Here is a 6,639-nt window from a genome sequence, read left to right as displayed (position 1 = left end):
CGGACTGGACTGGGCTGAAGTCTGGAACGGGAAACAGCACACAGACAATCCAATGCAGCCACCAGGTCTGGCCACCAGGAGGCGAGATGACTGAGAGCCTAAAACCTGGGCATGACCGTGACAGTACCTCCCCCTCAAGGCCCGCCCCCCCCCCCAACTTCCACGTGGAATTCAGGTCTCCATGGGTAACAATGGTGAAACCTGCGGAGGAGCTTCAAAACATGACCAGGGGTAGCTGGGCTGGAGCTTGAACTTGGCTGGGACTGAGCAACTTGGCTAGAACTGAAACTCGGCCTGGACTCAGCAGCTTGACTGGAGCCGGAACTTGACCGGAACTGGAACTCGGCTTGGACTCAGCCTCCTGGCTGAAACTACAACTCGATCCGGACTCAGCATCTTGGCTGGAACTGCAACTCGATCCGGACTCAGCATCTCAGCTGGAACTGAAACTCAGAGTGGCCTCAGCATCATCTTGGCTGGATTTCAAACTCGGCTTGGGCCCAGCATCTCGGCTGAGACTCAGAACAGAAGCTAAACTGGGCCTCCAAAAAGGCGGCAGGCGAGCCAAAAACTCGCAAGTCTGGCAGGCCGGAAGATCCGGACTGGACTGTGCTGAAGTCTGGAACGGGAAACAGCACACAGACAATCCAATGCAGCTACCAGGTCTGGTCACCAGGGGGCGAGATGACTGAGAGCCTGAAACCTGTTCACGACCATGACAATTATTCTCTACTTATGTTTTGATTATATTATCTATGTAAGTTTTATTTAGGTCATTTTTTAGATGCAGGCTGTTAGCCATAACATGGTCCTTGTTAGGTCTTTCAATAAACCTTCATGATTCCATGTGTAAAAGGGAAAAGGATAATGATAGGAGTGTACTACCGTCCACCTGGCCAGGATGAACAGATGGATGCAGAAATGTTAAAGGAAATTAGGGACGCAAACAAACTGGGCAACACAATAATAATGAGTGATTTCAATTAACCTGATATTGACTGGATAAATGTAACATCGGGACATGCCAGGGAGGTAACATTCCTCGATGAAATCAAGGACAGCTTTATGGAGCAGTTGGTACAGGAACCAAGAGAAGGAAAAATTCTAGACCTAGTCCTTAGTGGAGCACATGATCTGGTGTGGGAGGAAATGGTGCTGGGGCCGCTTGATAACAGTGATCATAATATGATCGGATTTGATATTAGCTTTGAAGTAATTATACATAGGAAATCAAATACATTAGCGTTTAACTTTAAAAAAGGAGACTATGATAAAATGAGAAGAATGGTGAAAAGAAAACTTAGAGGAGTGACTGCGAGGGTCAAACATTTACATCAGGTGTGGATGCTGTTCAAAAACACCATCCTGGAAGCCCAGACCAAATATATTCCGCATATTAAAAAAGGAGGACGGAAGACCAAATGACAGTCAGCGTGGTTAAATAGTGAGGTGAAGGAAGCTATTAGAGCTAAAAGAAAATCCAACAGAAAATAGAAGAAGGAACTGACTGAAAATAATAAGAAACAGCATAAGGAATGTCAAGTCAAATGCAAAGTGCTGATAAGGAAAACTAAGAGGGACTTCGAAAAAAAAAAAGATTGCGTTGAAGGCAAAAACACATAGTAAATTTTTTTTAGGAATATTAAAAGCAGGAAGCTGGCAAAAGAATCAGTTGGACCACTAGATGACCGAGGAGTAAAAGGGGCGATCAGGGAAGACAAAGCCGTAGCAGAGAGATTAAATGAATTCTTTGTTTCGGTCTTCACTGATGAAGATTTGGGTGGGATACCGGTGCCAGAAATGGTTTTCGAAGCTGACAAGTTCGAGAAACTTAATGAATTCTCTGTAAACCTGTAGGATGTAATGGGGCAGTTCTACAAACTGAAGAGTAGCAAATCTCCTGGACCGAATGGTATTCATCCCAGAGTACTGATAGAACTGAAAAATGAGCTTGCGGAGCTATTATTAGAAATATGTTATTTATCCTTAAAATCGAGTGTGGTACTGGAAGATTGGAGGGTGGCCAATGTAACACTGATTTTTAAAAAAGGTTCCAGAGGAGTTCTGGGAAATTATAGACCGGTGAGTCTAACGTCGGTGCCGGGCAAAAATGGTAGAGACTATTATTAAGGACAAAATAACAGAGCATATTCAAAAGCATGGATTAATGAGACGTCAACATGGATTTAGTGAAGGGAAATCTTGCCTCACCAATCTACTACATTTCTTTGAAGGGGTGAACAAACATGTGGATAAAGGGGAGCCGGCTGATATTGTGTATCTGGATTTTCAGAAGGCGTTTGACAAAGTACCTCATGAAAGACTTTAGAGAAAATTGGAGAGTCATGGGATAGGAGGTACTGTTCTATTGTGGATTAAAAACTGGTTAAAAGATAGAAAACAGAGAGTAGGGTTAAATGGTCAGTATTCTCAATGGAGAAGGGTAGTTAGTGGGGTTTCCTCAGGGCTCTGTTCTGAGACCGCTGCTTTTTAACATATTTATAAATGACCTAGAGATGGGAGTAACAAGTGAGGTAATTAAATTTGCTGATGACACCAAGTTATTCAAAGTCGTTAAATTGCGGGAGGATTGTGAAAAATTACAAGAGGACCTTACGAGACTGGGAGACTGGGTGTCTAAATGGCAGATGATGTTTAATGTGAGCAAGTGCAAAGCGATGCATGTGGGAAAGAGGAACCCGAATTATAGCTATGTCATGCAAGGTTCCACGTTAGGAGTCACGGACCAAGAAAGGGATCTAGGTGTCGTCGTTGATGATACATTGAAACCTTCTGCTCAGTGTGCTGCTGCGGCTAAGAAAGCAAATAGAATGTTAGGTATTATTAGGAAAGGAATGGAAAACAAAAATGAGGATGTTATAATGCCTTTGTATTGCTCCATGGTGAGACCACACCTCGAATATTGTGTTCAATTCTGGTTGCCATATAGTGGAATTAGAAAAGGTGCAGAGAAGGGCAACGAAAATGATAAAGGGGATGGGATGACTTCCCTATGAGAAAAGGCTAAAGCGGCTAGGGCTCTTCAGCTTGGAGAAAAGGCGGCTGAGGGGAGATATGATAGAGGTCTATAAAATAATGAGTGGAGTTGAACGGGTAGATGTGAAGCATCTGTCCACGCTTTCCAAAAATACTAGGAGTAGGGGGCATGCGATGAAGCTACAATGTAGTAAATTTAAAACGAATCGGAGAAAAGTTTTCTTCGCTCAACATGTAATTAAACTCTGGAATTTGTTGCAGGAGAAAGTGGTAAAGGCGGTTTAGCTTAGCGGAGTTTAAAAAAGGTTTGGACGGCTTCCTAAAGGGAAAGTCCATAGACCGTTATTAGAAGGATTTGGGGAAAATCCACTATTTCTGGGATAAGCCGTATAAAATGTTTCGTACATTTTTGGGATCTTGCCCGGTATTTGTGACCTGGATTGGCCACTGTTGGAAACAGGATGCTGGGCTCGATGGACCTTTGGTTTTTCCCAGTATGGCAATACTTATGTACATATTATATAACAAAATGAAAACAGGTTTCTTGCTAGTAGGATGCACAGGTCTAGACTTTACTTGTCCAGTGAGCTGTACATTGAGCTCTGCCCTTAAATATATCCCTTTCTGTTTTCCATATTGCTACAACAGGGCCAAGGGCAGAGGGCCTATCAGGGACAAGGTAAGTGACATCTAGCCATGACAGCCAGCAGGGTCCATCCATGGAGGAAGCAGCAGTTGAAGAGACCAGAAATGAAGAGATGCCTAGAGAGGATGTGGATTATGCTGAAGAAGCAGGAGAGGAGAAGTTCTAATTGGAGGAGTGTTATGACATACTATTCAATAAAAAGGAGGTGGAGAACAAGGAGGACCTTGTGATGGAGACAGAAGGGGAATATAATCATCTTTGAGAGGAGGTAGAAGGAAGAACACCATAAAATGGAAGATCAGTGGCCTTGGGCAGGGATAAGGTCTATTTGGCAGGGGGAAGATCTATTACTCAAGGTAGGCATTGACATCTGGCAACAAAACAATCTGCACAGAGCAGAAGTCTCTGGCCTTTGACAGGAATTCCATGAACTCTGACACTCTGGATAAGAGCATCTAAAAACAGGACTGAGCTCCAGACCCTCAATCAAACCCTGACATTCTTGCTACCCAGATGGTGGAATGTCTACCACCATAAGCAGCACCCTCATCTGCCAACTCCTAATATCTATTCAGTTCACCTCACTCCACTCCCAAGCCTGGCCCCACTGGTGTCTGCCAACAATACTGAGTCTTTCCCAATTTCCATTGGAAAGCCAGACATGCATCAGGGGTGGGAAAAGGTAGACATTGCCTCTCCAAGTTGCAATCTGGGTCACAATAGGTTCAGAATCATAGCTTGAAACCACCTCTCCTGAAGCACAGCCATGGCACAGTGAATAAATAGTGATAGAGATGGGTTATATACTTTATATGGACACTCATACATAGGGCATGAGGATGGTTATCATCATAATAGCACATATGTTCAGTGAATCCAGAATGCCCCAATTTGACTGCCCCTATCGGACCGACCGTTCACTTGTCTATTAGATTGTAAGCTCTTTGAGCAGGGACTGTCTCTCTTTGTTAAATTGTACAGCGCTGCGTAACCCTAGTAGCGCTCTAGAAATGTTAAGTAGTAGTAGTAGTAGTATATGTACAAACAGATGGGTAGGGGAGATGATTTAATAAATATGTACACTTACACACAAGAAATGTGTCTGTATGAGTCCATTCCTTGCAGTGATGTCACAATGGTGGACTTTTGGGGGTGTTGGTTCCTGATTTTGCACATGGAGGGACCCAAAGACAGAAAATACACCAAAATATCAAATGTTGAAACACATACCAGGAAATGGAAATGGAAAGTGATGACCACAAATGCTCGCAGTCTTGGCAACAAAGTTCATGACCTTCAAGCCCTGATGTTGGAGACAGACTTAGACGTTGTTGCAATCACAGAGACATGGCTCAATGGTTCCCATGAATGGGATGCAAACATACCAGGCTATAATCTATTTAGGAAGGATAGAGATGGTCGTAAAGGTGGAGGAGTAGCTCTATATGTGAGAAATGATATCACAGCAACTGAAATGACAGGGACCTGGGGTAAGGAAGAAGCGATATGGATCACCTTAAAAAGAGATGATAGAACCTCTGTCCACGTGGGTGTTGTCTACAGACCTCCAACACAATTGGAAGAATTAGATAAAGACCTGATCGCAGATATTCAAAAGTTGGGAAAGAAGAGAGAGGTGCTGTTGCTGGGAGATTTCAATCTGCCGGATGTAGATTGGAAGGTTCCGTCTGCGGAATCGGAAAGAAGTAGAGAGATTGTGGATGCTTTCCAAAGTGCTCTGCTCAGACAAATGGTCATGGAACCCACGAGGGAGGGAGCGATGCTGGATCTGGTGCTCACAAATGCGGATAGCGTGTCAAATGTCCGAGTGGGTGCCCACCTGGGCGGCAGTGACCATCAAACGGTTTGGTTTGATATGATGGCTGAAGAGGAGAGTTGCCACTCAAAACTCAACGTCCTGGATTTCAAGCGTGCTGACTTTAGTAAAATGGGGGACTACCTAAGGAAGTAGCTGATGGGCTGGGAGGACGTACGAGAAGTGGAAGGACAGTGGTCCAGGCTGAAAGAAGCTATAAATAGGGCCACAAACCTTTATGTAAGGAAAATAAATAAAAGCAAGAGAAAAAGGAAACTGCTATGGTTCTCCAAGCAAGTGGCTGAGAAAATAAAGGCTAAAGAGTTCGCATTCCAGAAATACAAAAAAACTCAAGACGAGGAACACGGGGAGGAATACTGGAGGAAACTGAAAGAAGCCAAGCGAGAGGTACGTCTGGCGAAAGCGCAAGCGGAAGAACAAATGGCTAGAAAGGTAAGGAGGGGTGACAAAAATTTCTTCAGGTATATTAGTGAAAGGAGAATGACTAAAAAGGGAATTGTGAGTCTAAAATATACTGCAAACCGCTATGTAGATAATGATGAAGAAAAGGCAAATTTGCTAATTAGATACTCTTGTTCTGTTTTTACTGAAGAAAATCCGGGAGAAGGACCATGATGGACTGGCAAAAGTTCATTTGAGAATGGAGTGGATATAGCACCGTTCACGGAAGAGAGTGTGTATCAACAACTAGAAAAACTAAAGGTGGACAAAGCCATGGGACCAGATGGGATCCACAGGATATTGAGGGAGCTCAGAGAGGTTCTGGCGGGTCCTCTTAAAGATTTGTTTAATAAATCCTTAGAAATGGGAGAGGTTCCGAGGGATTGGTCCCTCTTCACAAAAGTGGTGATAGGGAAGAAGCTGGAAACTACAGACCGGTAAGCCTCACTTCGATTATTGTAAAAGTAATGGAAGCGATGCTGAAGGAAAGGATAGTGAATTTCCTGGAAGAAAATGAGTTGCAAGATCCGAGACAACATGGTTTTACCAAAGGGAAATCGTGCCAAACGAATCTCATTGAATTCTTTGATTGGGTGACCAGAGAATTGAACCATGGACATGCTATAGATGTAATCTACTTAGATTTCAGCAAGGCTTTTGACACAGTTCCCCACAGGAGGCTCTTAAATAAACTGGATGGGCTGAAGATAGGATCCAA

Source organism: Microcaecilia unicolor, chromosome 2 (genome assembly GCF_901765095.1).
Source record: "Microcaecilia unicolor chromosome 2, aMicUni1.1, whole genome shotgun sequence".
In the NCBI taxonomy this organism is placed as follows: domain Eukaryota; kingdom Metazoa; phylum Chordata; class Amphibia; order Gymnophiona; family Siphonopidae; genus Microcaecilia; species Microcaecilia unicolor.
Note: the sequence above shows the minus strand (reverse complement) of the source record.